Source organism: Cyprinus carpio, chromosome B9 (assembly GCF_018340385.1).
Source record: "Cyprinus carpio isolate SPL01 chromosome B9, ASM1834038v1, whole genome shotgun sequence".
Taxonomy (NCBI): domain Eukaryota; kingdom Metazoa; phylum Chordata; class Actinopteri; order Cypriniformes; family Cyprinidae; genus Cyprinus; species Cyprinus carpio.
In genome coordinates, this window is record NC_056605.1 from 32,592,851 (window position 1) to 32,606,769 (window position 13,919).

The 13,919-nt window shown below is 38.2% G+C and overlaps 1 protein-coding gene across 1 annotated transcript in view; it reads right to left on the minus strand.

The window, feature by feature from the left end:
• Positions 1-13,919, minus strand: part of LOC109075406 (NACHT, LRR and PYD domains-containing protein 3-like) — a 441,226-nt gene that overhangs the window by 118,415 nt on the left and 308,892 nt on the right. The window lies entirely within an intron of this gene.

Consider the following 13,919-nt stretch of genomic DNA (forward strand, 5'->3'; position numbering starts at 1 on the left):
AGAGGGATTACACCCACATGTGTTCGCGTTCAGCGGCTGTGCCGCTCTTGCTTGTGTGGGATTGAAATATTGGTATAGGTTTGGGAATCCATTATATTTCAAAATGAAAAGCAAAGTACAAAACCCCTCTAAATCCAATTCAATTTCTCAAGTGTTTTAAAAATTCTGCTTGATCCATCTGTCATTTTTTTGAATATTTTAATCTAAATCATCAGTATGTTGGTTTCCCTGTACATATGTTATATACGCATTTTCGCAATGTGTTTTTAAATGTGCAGTTTGCAAGCTCTGTACATATAGATACGCCATAAAGGATTGTTTAGGTCATCTAAACGTCATATGTAATTCATGACATGCAAGTACATTAATAATTATCTTGAGTGAGCAACCCACGCAAGAAATCTTTGTACAATCCAGAGGTGTTAGATTGTGCTGTTAGATATCTTGACTGTAGTGGTATATCTGTATTTTTTATATGGTGTAATAAAAATGATATAATATTTTTACAACCAGAAGCTTTATTTGATATGGGTAAAAAGGCCAAAGTATTATATGTGTTTTGGTTATTTGCTTCAATCTTAATAATTTTGTAGCAAATAATACCTTAATATTTTCTGTAGTGGTAATGCGATACACTGAAAAAAAAATATTTTTAAATAAAACAGGTTATTGGAGTAATGTTCAATGTGTTACTTGCTATTTGTTTTTCTGTACCAAATATCTTAATGTTTATTCTGCTCTTTCTCTCTGTTTAGGGTTAAGTGGTCATTTCTGATGACATTTCGAGAAGAAAAGAGAAGAATTTTGGAAAGCCATTTTAATACCCTCCAAAAAGCCAAAAACATTCCTTCAGCTAGTGTGGGAAGCATTGCAGGATGTGACTCTAATTATTTTGGAAGTAGCAGCCATAATATCCTTAGGCCTTTCCTTCTATAAACCCTCCTAATGCAGAGAGAGAATGTGAGTATCGTAGGGATTTTAGCTCACTATGAATAAATATACCTCTGTTTCTTTTGCTCTTTGGTTCCTGTTGAATAACAATGAATTTGTAACATATCCTGAAGGTGACGTAGTGCTATTATGTATTCAGCTCACTGCAGGGCCTCTGTTTTTAGGGGAAAAAAAAATAAAAATACTTTTACCTGAGCACTGCTGTGCATTTAGCAGTAAAATCCTGCAAATCATGTTATTTTGTGTTTGCAAGTGCACAAGTCCTTCACGTTTCTTCACTAAATGTGCACCTGCTTGTAAATGCCGCTATGCACCTCAATATCCTATTAGCCCCCCATTTTTTTAGGACATATATTTCAAGTGTTGGGGTTTGGAAAGATTTGTTTAATGTTTTGAAAGGAAGGTTAAAAAAACAAGTAATCCTTCTTTATTTGAGCAAAAATACAGTAAAAGCAAATACTATTGTTACAATATATATTACAAATTCAAGAAGCTGTTTTTGTGGCAGTAACGTAATTTTTCCCAATGTAACTTATTTCATGGGCGTGTTACAGCTTAATTTTCAGCATGCCAGTACTGCCAGTATTCAATGTCCCATGATATATATCATTTTTAAATCTGCGGATCTGCTGCTGCAAGACAACATTGTCATAAGTTGATTATCCAATGTTGAAAACAGTTTTTGCTGCTAATATTTGTTGTGGACAACTGTTGTTAGTTTTTTTTTTTCAGAATCTTTGATGAATCGACAAGTGTATAAAGAACAGCAGCAATTCTTTGAACATAGAAAATAAAGTGTGGTATCATAACTGTCTTTACTTTCAACTGTTGTTCAATAAAGGCATTCCTTAAGCTGAATGACATAGTATCTAATAAATGTACACTCCTATTAATAAAAAACAAAGAATCTTACTCCGCCCCAAAATTTTTGACAGGAAGTGTATTAGATATACATATAAGGACTTCTACACACAAGTTGCTGTAGCAGCTACTTACGAAGGCCTATGTCTCATTGGTGCAGACTGTATGGTAGGGACGGATGGGGATTGAGTTGAGGCCGAGAGGTGAGGCAGAGGTCCGGAGGGATTGAGGGTGCTGCCATCCGCCACTTGTCTGTAATTTGTGATGGTTCTTTCGTCACAACGCCTGTAATGACTCTGGAGCAAGGAAAAGCAATTCCGTGGAACTTCAGAGCCGGCATTGAACAAGAGGCCGAAGTTCAGCCTGTGCCTCCGCGACGGTTCAAGTTCAGTCAGATTCCTGTGGCCGAGATTGTGGTTGGAGGACATTGCACAGTAAAGTAAATCTGGTAAAATATGGTCTCCCTTAGAAGCTTTTGAATATTAAAAAACATTAAGAGTTAGTGATTGCCATGTTCTTTAAAACTCATATGCTTGTTAAATTGAAATGTTTAGAATGGTTATGCAGCTCTTGCCAGTAGAGTGTGGACAGTTATGGGGACCATAATCTGTCAAGTTTCAAATAAAGGACAAAAAAAAATCTACACTGAAGAAAAAAAAGTTGTGGTAGATTACTTTCCACTTTTTTGCATTAATTATAAGCAAATAAACAAATAAGCTTCAAGTAAGCAAATAAACAAGACGTTTTAAGGTAGAAAGTATTTGAGTCTTGTGTAACATTAATGAACACAACACACCCTTTTTTAATTCTGCATGTGAATATGCTAGATTAAAGATTCAAGGCTTTTTTAGTTCTTTCATTGGTATTTTTCCTTTTTGTGAGCTTGGACGAGTCATGGATATGACTGTTGCGGTATGGAAAATAGCTGGTATGTAGATAAAATAACCAAAATTTATCTTTATCTTGCTTAACTGCTCTTTTTAAAAATAAGCTAAAGCACATAGAATAGGGTTTTTATTCCAGTAAGCCTGTTTTTTGTTTTTTTAGTTGGCCATTTGCTGTGCTCAATTGAAAACCTCCTCGTTTGGCTTGCTTATGCAAACCTCTGCCTATGTGTACCTGTCAGACAATGCCCATCTGTCCTTGTTTTGTGCTTGCAGGTGACCTCCTTCCGCTGATGGTTGTACTAAATCCAAAAGCAACGATCTAAAAATTGAACGAGAGCTCCCTCACTGGCAGAGTCGGACCATGTCAAAAAACTGTGGATCAACGGACCCCCTGCTTCTGTTCAGGTTTGCCTCTGCTTTTTTAAAAAAGTGACAATAAATAGTAGCAATCTAAAGGTCAAGACCTACTAAACCAGTTTTGCCATTGCCATAGTTCTATCCGTCCTGGTTACATGCCCATTTTTGCCCTGTTTGCTCAGGGCACGCATGGATGGAGGGTTCTGGAAAAATGCTCGGTCACAGCGTGGGGGTGAACCTCAGACGGGGCATATCTTCACTTCCTCGGACGCGGAGATGATGATGTGAATGCCGATGAGGAGAAAAAAGAAGAGAGGGAGAGGAAAAAGAGGAGAAGTGAGGGGGGGAAAAGAGGAAAGCAAGCAGAGAAAACGAAAGAACTAGAGAGGAAGAAGCCGAAGAATGAAAGAAACACAAGAAAAGTATGTTCCTTTGATGGTTTCTGTAACGCGCATTTTCAAAATAATTTCCTTAAGCTCCATTCGTTCACACCAAGTTTGGGTTTTCACTCAAATGAGTAAACTATGCTACCTATTTGGAAAATGCACTGCTTTTCGGCCCGGGACTAGAAACGTCATTTTTTAAAAACATACTAAAGCACGGATTACGCAAGAGTCACATCATTTCCAACTGCTCAGTGTCTTAGAATATCACAGATATCGATTGAGCAGTCACTTTTCAACACCCAAAAGCCCGATGTGTCAACAGATAAAAAGAAAGTTGTATTCGCAATATTGCGTAATCGTGTTCATAGCGTTTCCTTTAGATCAGTGATTCTCACCTGGGGGGCATGATTTGTAAAATGGGTCACATGTCTGTTGTCATGGTTAAAGGGGTCATATGATGCGATTTAAAAATTTTTTTCTCTTGGAGTGTTTACAAGCTTTGGTGAATAAAGAAGATCTGTGAAGTTGAGAAGACTGAAGTCTCAAATCCAAGAAGATATCTTTATAAAGTTAACACTCGCCCACGGGGGACCCCTTGAAACGGCTGGTTTCAACCACTCCCCCACATATTTTCATCAGTATGAGGGAAGATTTGCATAACGCCACCCAGATGTTCACCCGGCAGTAGAAAGAAGGCGCACCTTTATTCTCGTGTAGTATTGTTGTTGCTGCCGCCATGTCGATATAGACACTGTGTGTTTCACTGTGAAAGCCGAAACTACTTTGTTTGGCCTTCCAAAAGAGGACGATATTCCGCTTCATAATGCCTTGAGCTGATCCGCGCTGGTCGCTGAGGAAATACATCAACTTTGCACTGTGGATCGCCGAATCGGCTTTCACTGTGGATGAAGCTGGAGTCCAGCCCGATCATCATACGTGGTTGCTGTAAAGACTGCTGCACGCCCTTCAGAGAACTTCGCCTGCCGCGACCATTTCGCTAATCCACCCGCCTCTGTTCACCTGGCCGGGCCGCTGCTCACTCTGGCCTCCGCCTCTGGCTCACTCAAGGTGTGTGTGGATGCTGTTTCGTTGAGGGAAGGAACTACTTTTGTTTTTGGGTTTTCAAAAAGAAAAACACAATCACTAGACAATCATGTTTATATCACGTTTATAATGGTTTTATGTTTTTGTCTCATCAGCTCCGTCGGCCAAGGCATCACAATATGTTAAGAGTTGTAACATTTCCGTCACACGCTTGAGGTATCTCGCCAATCACAACACATGCTGGATTAGCTGCTCAATCACAGCACCCACCTCGCTTTCAGAGAGATGAGCCTTGGGAAAAAACGAGCATTTCAGAAAGCGGAGCATCAGCGGAGAAACGACTATTGTACAGTATGTGGAAAAAAAAAAAATTGTTTTTTAACCTAAACCGCATAAACACATTCATTACACCAAATACACAAACTTAATGTTATTTTTATCAGCCATCATATGACCCCTTAAAAAAATGCTAGATGCAATTTTTTTTGTAAAAATGTTTTTTATATGCAGTAAACATATAATTGGGCATTGCTTCCTTGAGCCAATTTCATAATACTATCATTGTCAGAAAACATGTTAACAAACTATGCATACAAAATATGAACCACACTGCTTCCGGGTTCATGTGCACTTAAGATACATGGTTTGTGTTTGCCACATTAATTTTTTTTGCAAGAACCATTAAATTTAAGGAGGCATTTTGAACCAAATTTGATGCTTATTTCCTATTCAACCTTGTTATATTATTAATTTTGTAAATTGATGCGCCCTATGTAGTTCATTATTATATTAACACATTTCAGTATGTGATTATTAAATTTATTGTTTTGTTACTTTGTGTATGACAAATACTGTTGAGAAACCACTGCAGGACATACATGAAAGTTGCAAGTCAGTGACATAGTTCAGTCAGGTAGCTGATCTCTTCGGACACGCATTGTGCTGTTTTTATTTCTTTATGTATTGGTGGAGAGAATGTCCTGTGAACATATGGTTGAATCTAGTAGCTAAACTGTGCTCTTCACTCTTTTCATGGCTGATTAGAAGTAATGAAGATTAGGCGCTACAGCTCTGCCTTTTTCCTCTTGGTCCACATATAAGCACATACAGGCAGACACATGCTGTAAATCTACAGAAACATTTCCCTTTTTTTTTTTTCTCTGGCACATGGCTTGTTTTTTAAACAAGTTTTATTTCTTCTGAAAACAAACACTTCACACATAAATAAGATAGTCAGAGCTTGGAGGTGTCGCCATTTTAGCACAATTTTTTGTTTGGACATACCACAAGCGTTACACAAGGTTGTGGTGCCCATTGTTTTGAAAGTGACATTAACAAAAATTTTCTGGAAAAAAGTATCAACAGTTTTATATATATATATATTATATATGTATATTAGATATATATATATATACTGTTCTGGGATCATGGGACATTGAAGACTGTGAGTAATTGCCTTACTAAAAATTCAACTTTCCATCACAGAAATAGTTATTTTAAAATGTATTAAATAGAAAACAGTTATTTAAAATTGGTAATAATTATTTCACACGTATTATCTCTTCTTATTTTGATTCAAATGAATGCCATGTCTTGGTGACGGTGAGCATAAGCAGACTTCTTTTGAAAACATTAGTCTTATTGACCCCAAACCTTTAAAACAGTAGTGTAATTGCATTCTGGTGTTATTTTGGGCAATACGGACTTTAAATTCTGCTTTGCAACATTTTTTTGGAGGTTTAATAATAGTTTGATACATGCAGGTAGCATAACATTTGTACAGGACAACATTTAATAAGCAGATTATAAGTACATTTAAGTAAAAAAATTGTTAACATCAACTGGTTTCATCTGTATTCAGAGAAGGATGGAGGCCACAGCATGGAGATGGAGCCCCTCACTGACAGTGATGATTGAAACAGAAGAAGAGCCAAAAAAAAACAAGATTCCAAAGAAAGAGAAATCGGTACTTCAAGGGAAGCTTACCAAACTAGCGGTACAAATCGGGAAAGCAGGTAAAAAAATAAAAAAAATAAATAAACATTTTACAGTGTGCAGAACTTTTTCTTTTTGGTCCACTTCATTGTTTTTTTCCTTAGCTATTCAAATACTCAAGGTAAGACTTTTTTAAATGGCTATGTATGTTAATGTGTGTGTTTTTTTTCATAGGATCTTCAGCGTCAAGCCATCACGGTCCTCATTCTTCTGGTTGCTCTTTTTGTGGATGGACACTCGTCCCCCTTTTGTTCCCCCTCTATTTTTTCTACGTTCTGGATTCAGGGATTCCTGAGATTAAGGAGCACTACTATCTACATCCAGTTCTTGTAACGTTCCTCATCCATTTTGGCGTCACGTGCTGGTGTTGCCGTGCCTGAAGGGTATCGCTTGACTGGCACTATTTCATTTGGCTATTATGTGAAAGTTATGTGATCTGTCCTTTGCCGAAGAAGATTTCATCGCAAAATGGTAAATACCAAAGTTTTGTTAATCATTATGTAGTACAATCATCTGGTCATTCCCTGGTAGAAATGATGAAGACAACACCCTGGGCATAGGCATCGGGACGCTTGCGAGACGAGTGGAATGCCACGGCAATTTGCTCTGATAAATAAAACATGCACCCCTAACCATGTGAAAGGAATGACAGTGGTTCAGGTGAATATTGGAGACCAGACACTACAACCCCCCCCCCCCCTAAGGTTCCAGAACCTGCATCTGATTCCTGGCAACATCATGAATCTTCTCGGTCACAGGGAATCAGTGTTTACTCTGTGAAGGTATACTTCAAAAAATAATGGTAACAAACTCTATTTTGCCTTAATGTGTACTTTTAAATATACAGAGGATTCAAAAAAAAACTGTGACCCACAAGATAATTTTTGTTACATAGAACTCAGATAGAAATTTAAGTGAAAGAGTTAATATATTTTTATAGATCAAATATAATAGATCAAATATATATATTATAATTTCTTCAATTTATGTCAGAATTTGTCATTATTTCAAGATGCATGTTTGTTTTGAAGATTTATTTAAAGTGATATTATTAATTAATATATTATCATTTATTTAAAGATAAATCAATGTGGTTTCAGACTTTTGGACCACACTGTATTTAAACTTTTTTAGTCATTATTTAATGCAATGTAATTTTTTTTGCTTACTTTTTTGTTAGGCTAGACTTCGTTTCATGATTTTTGATGTTAAACCCTTTTTTCTGTCGCTAGCCTGCTGAGTTGGAAAGAGGGGCGGTCTGCCCCGTCATTTGGGAACAAAACTGAATGTGTTCTTTTTTTTTTTCTCTGCCTAGGGTTTACCACTGGATTACGAAAAGATTACCCAGCCATCGCAATGAATAATCCTGAGGAAAAAAATTTACAAAGTCGTACACTTTCAACTCCAGTCAGGAAATCCATGAGCACAGTCCTAAAAAATCGAGATTGGAAGTTACCGTATGTTCAAGCAAAGGAGCATCAGAAATCCTCCTGAGGAAGTAAAGTAGCATTGAATATTGCAGGTGATTTGCTATTTGCTAGATAATAATACAAGCGGGTTTTTGTTATTTATTTGGTGGGTGAAGCGATGTTCTCGTCCAATGGAGCAGCTCTCAGAAATCTTTATAGTTCATAGGTTGAGTCATCAATATTTTAGTCCAGTTTTCCTGGGTACATAGACCATTGAATGATTTGAAAACACTAAAGATTCTGTTACATTAGTACAATTTCACTGACAAAGAAGCTCTTTGTTTTGGTTCACTCTCAATAATATAGTGATGCCACAAAGCACCAGTCTTACAGAAGGTTCACTTTTCAAACCAAGCACCTTTCTGGTTGGTCACTACGTGCCATATTCACAGGGAAAACTTGGAACTGAATGTGAAATCTGCATGGTTCAAAATTTAAATATAAATGTGAGACTAAACATATTTTGTCTCATTAACTTCCAAAAAGTTGATAAAGCTCTTCATAATATGTTAATATTTGCCCAGGTGCTGTCAGTCCTGACAGCCAGTGGGCGAAGCTAAAGTCTTCAGGCCATGATCGGGATGACATGGTGAAAAAGGTGATTGAGGCCATGGCGCCGTCTGATGGGTTTGAGGACCATCTGCCCTCGCTTACAGGGACTTCCTGGTTCGGATGGGGAGCCTGATTGGTCGATAATGAGGCGGGATATCCTGACTGGCAGACTTACATTGCACTTGTGTTGGTGGCATTGAGGATCTGTTCGGTCGGCCAGAGGATAACTGCTCACTTGACCATTAATTCACTCCTATTCCATCAACCTTTATATGGGAAAAATGCATTTGACAGTGAAAACAAAGCAAAGACAGCTGAAATGCTCATTACTATTAGCTCAGCATGGTTTGTTGACACTTAACCCTGGTGGTATAATCACCACAGGGGTCCCCTGCTATCAGATGCCAGCATTCAGAAGTGCAGTCAGGCGTAAAGGAGCAGGCTCACTGTGCGCATGGTCACAGGGCGGGTAACATTAACCACGGCACCGCTCGAGCTATTGCAACCAATGTGTGGCATTCTCCATATAGGCGATATGACTTCCTGTTTGTGATGTTGAAGGCAAAGAGTATGTTCAAACGACGAATACTGAGCGCTATATAGAACTTGGAGAAGGTTGAGGTGGTCAAAATAAAAAATGGATCAGTGTTCATTCAAATGAAAGGTTGATATTAAAGGCCTCATCATATTTTCAGATTGAGCAAAGAGCGGCTCGCAAGACAAGATCTGGCCCAAACTGCTGTTTCGTTTGTGTACTTGCGAGATCTTCTCCCAGCCCGAGTAAGCATACATTGGTCGTCAAAGGTAATGACTTTCAAAACAGGACTGTTGTTAAAATGTTGTGGTGGGACTAATACAATCTGACTGCAAATAAAAGTGTTTTGCTGTCTCTTTAAGGTATAATTGATAGCACCATATTAGAACAGAGACAAGTAGTGCTGTGTGCACTGGAGACGGGAACCAATGATGGCCCTGCGCGCTAAAAAAGCTGATGTTGGATTTGACAATGGTAGGAGGACTTTTTAAAATTTTTGAAAAACTTGCTTGTACATCCACTATGAGGGATGTACTGTGAAGGTAGAAGGTACAGTGTTTTTGGGGATTTGTAATGTCTTGTAGTTTACTCCCTCAGACTTGACGCACAATAGGTTGCCAGATTGCGGAACAAAAACAGGAACGAGTGCACTTGAAGACACGATGACCAAATTACATACCTGTTTACACCTGGCAACCCGGGGGGCCAAATACAATTGGTAAACTGGACCTAATGGCGGGTCACAAACCATGAACATAACAGACATTTCGGAGACAAACAAGCGCCCTTAGCCACATTTGCAAAGGAGAATAACTGCTGTAGCATTTGTTTTTCAGAAACGTATATTAACTTAGCATGTTTCTTAAATATCTGCAAACATATATGGTATTTTTTATGCTTTAATAGAGTCAAAATCTTACATACAGCACCTTTAAATACTAAAGAAAAAATATTGCGCCAGACTTTAGACCAAGTTTGAGTTGGTCTATGGCGAAGTCTATTTTCAGTTCCTCAAAATAGCAACACGCCAACAATGGCCTGAACACACCTCTTTTTTAGACCAGCATGCCCATGGGCGCACAAATGGGTGCAAATTCATTTGCTATTTAAAGAACGTGGTGCAGGTCGGGAAAATGAGAAGTGTGTCAAGCTGAAACTATCAAAAACACTTGCGCAACACCTTGCACCGCATTGCGCCAGGTGTATGATAGGGCCCATAATGTAGGCATTGCGCCAGGTGTATGATAGGGCCCATAATGTAGTGTATGACTCACCTTTTTAATGTCACTTATCCCCAAGTCCAGCTGCAATCTGAACAAGCCTGGCATCCACCCATAGGATTTACTTTGAAACAAATATGATTAATGGATTGCTAGTAAATTTCACAATTAATCACAAAGTATGGCAAGTCACACACTGAAATTTGCTGACTACCTGTAAATGTTACTGTGCCTTTAATGTTTCCATCACGTATTTTAATGCAATATTCCAAACATTAGCATGAATGTATTTGGAAAGTTAATGAAATTTGACAGTGATGTGTCATGATCTGTTTTTAGGGCATTGATGGTACAGATGTGGCCAAAGAGGCATCAGACATTATCCTGACAGACGATAACTTCAGCAGCATTGTGAAGGCAGTGAAGTGGGGAGGAACGTCTATGACAGTATCTCAAAGTTCCTCCAGTTTCAGGCTGACGGTCAATGTGGTGGCTGTCATTGTGGCGTTTACAGGGAGCTTGTATCACACAGGTCAGACTTCTGCTTCCTCTTTTCCTGTCCTCTATGCCATCCTCATTCTTTCTATTAAACTTTTTGCTTTTTCTAACTCTTCGCATAGGACTCCCCTCTCAAAGCTGTACAGATGCTGTGGGTGAATTTAATTATGGACACATTTGCGTCGCTAGCACTGGCGACAGAGCCTCCCACTGATGCTTTACTGTTGCGCAAACCGTATGGCCGTAACAAGCCCCTTTTTTCCCGCACCATGAGAAAACATCCTGGGACGCGTTATCAGCAAACCCACTTCACGGGGTTTTTTGCCCGGAAGCACCACCCAAAAATACTGAGTGGGTTGTTTTGGGAATTTGATGAACCACGGCATAATTTTTCACGGGTTCACTTATTTACAATTCGCATATTTCCCAACTTTCGGGGCGGGGTTTCACGGTTTTAGCGGATTTTCCAAATAAAACTTTTAAATATTTAAAGTTTAAAATGTTTGAAAGTGTTAATTTAAAAAAAATATTAGTTTGAAACTTTTTGTAAATAAAATTTTCTTAAAAGGAAAAAATTTAATTTTTATTTAACTGTACTTTTGATTTTACAACAGAAATTTTCGGATTTCCCTTTTTTGTAAAAAGATTACACAAAATATAATAAAAATTATTTTGTTTTTAAAAAGTTTTTATTTTTTGATTTCTAAAATCCAGGGGAAAGAAACCCTGGACTGAACTTTTTTCAAATAAAATACTTGATTTATTTTAAGGGTAGTTCCCCAAAAAATAAACTTCTTTATTTGGAAAAAAAAATAAAATCTATGGAAGTAATGGGGCCCACAATTTTTTGGGTTAAAAAAACTTTCTAAAAATATCTTTTTTGGTGTTCGAAAATAACGAAATTAAACGGTTTGGGAACAATTTGGGATAGAATGAGACAGATTTTTTTTTTGGGTGAAAAATGCCTTTAAAATCAGCTACAAAAAAAAAATTTCCAAAAATATTAAATTTGACATCAAAAATTTTCCCAAAAAGCTGTAATCCTAAGCCATGCAGAAAAATTTAATTCACTGTTCATGTGAAATAGCCATTCTAGATGTGGAAAAACCCCGATACATGATTCGGATAAGTGTGGGATTCGGTTTAACCGCAGGGTTTTGGGATCTGCGCTTTAAAACCCGGGGGGCCGCCCCAGTTAGTTTATGAATAGGAAAAAACTGACTTTTCAAGTAAACAAGACAATTTATGTAAAAATTTTTAAACCCCAAAAGGGGATGGCTGAGAAAATGTTTGGGGAAAACCCCGATTTTAAACACCAGTAGGGGTACACCAGCTTTTACTTATTTATTTCATTTTTTTTCCCCCGGGGAGCAGATCTTTTACATTGACGGGCAGGGAAAACCCCCTTCCGCTCCTCCTTCAGAGCACTACACCATTGTCTTTAACACATTTGTGATGCTGCAGCTTTTTAATGAGATTAACGCTATGTAAGATCCACGGCGAGAGAAATGTTTTCGAGGGCATCTTCAGATAACATGATCTTCTGCTCTATAGTATTGGGGTCCTTTGTTATCCAGGTACGTCACATTGTAATCTTCTATAAGCCTGTGTCAGTTACAACAATTGGTTCGGAATCCTAACATTGTTTTGTTTTTTTAGTTCCTAATCGTGTCAGTTTGGAGGGAAGCCTTTTTAGGCTGTGTAGGTCTTCTCTGTTGAGCACAGTGGCTGTGGTGTGTCCTTTCCTTGTCTTTGGCTCTCTTCTCTGGGGGCAGGTAGGCTCTGAAAACAGCATTTTGAACTCTTTTTGAAATGATGCAACTGGGTGATGTATTTGCTTATTCTCACCTCCTATAAAACCACAGCTGATTTCCCCTACACCTCCCACAAGTCGCCTGAAGTTCCTGGATGACAGCGAGGTCCTGGCACTCAGAAGGAGGAGATCACTGAGGATTAGCTGGAGAAGATGGAAGACTCACAGCAGTGAAAATCGCACTCATTTCTGAAATGGAGCGAAAAAGGGGGCAGGTTCTGGTGGTGAGGGAGTCTCTAACAGACCAAACACACAGGTACTCAATGAGGTTTTCTTCTTTCTTTGATTTCATACCTCACATCCCAAGTTTGATTTGATTTTAATTTTAATTTTATTTTTTTATGTATGAAGATGACATTAAACGTGTCTTTTAGTCTTTTAGTGTTTTGCTATTTTTTTTAATGTTTTGAATGTATAGATTTTGTCCCAGGCCCGGTTTGTCAATCTGAAAATATAAAGTCCATCATTAAAATAGTAAGAGTGCATGTAAAACTATAATTGAAACAAAAATCAGTTTTTATTACATCAGGGGTACATTGCAAGCCTTGGTAAGCATTAGTATTCAAAAATACTCTTTAAACCAAAAATTTAAATGGTTTGAATTTATTGACTCTCTTATTTCCCATTTGGTTTTGATTGCGTTTTCTTTGAATCCGTGTGGTTTACTGTTTTCCGGTAATCTCATGTCCCCCGTAGATGGTCCTGGTAGACACCAGAGTCTCGCAGCTCCTTCACATTTTCATGAGCCACCCCAGAGTTCCGTATTGAGCTTCAGAGCCAGCCATCCCTCTCAATCGGATGACACAGACCCTAGGAGCTGAACCTACTATAAGAACACATCTCCTTCCCCACTGCCTAAAGTTTTATCCCCTAATCAGAACAAACAACAATGCAAGCGACAACAAAGGGTTCCATCAGCACAAAGATATAGCCAAAACTATCCTTTCTCCGACTCCTGGAAGCCCAATGCACAGTCTGGAAACCTCTCTATAATCTGCCAACACTCTACGTCAGACCACATCAACAACCGAGGACACATTTAGGACATGGTCAAGGCTTCTGAGCCTGTGATAGTGAACTGGAAAAGCAGCAAAACTTGTTTTTTATTTATTTCATGGGGTTTTGTTTCATTCTTTTCGTATTTGGCCTGCACAAATTTTGGAATTGAACGGTGTTGCTCAAATGTTCAAATTCTTTCCTCTTATATTTTGCTCATTCAGATAATTTGATATAAGGTGTTTTGGCTGTTCAAATAGGTAAAAATGTTTGAGCAGTTTTTGGACAAGTTCTAAGTTGCAAAAGGTTCACATGTAGTTGCTGCTCTGTTTAATTGTGAGCAAACACTTTTGAA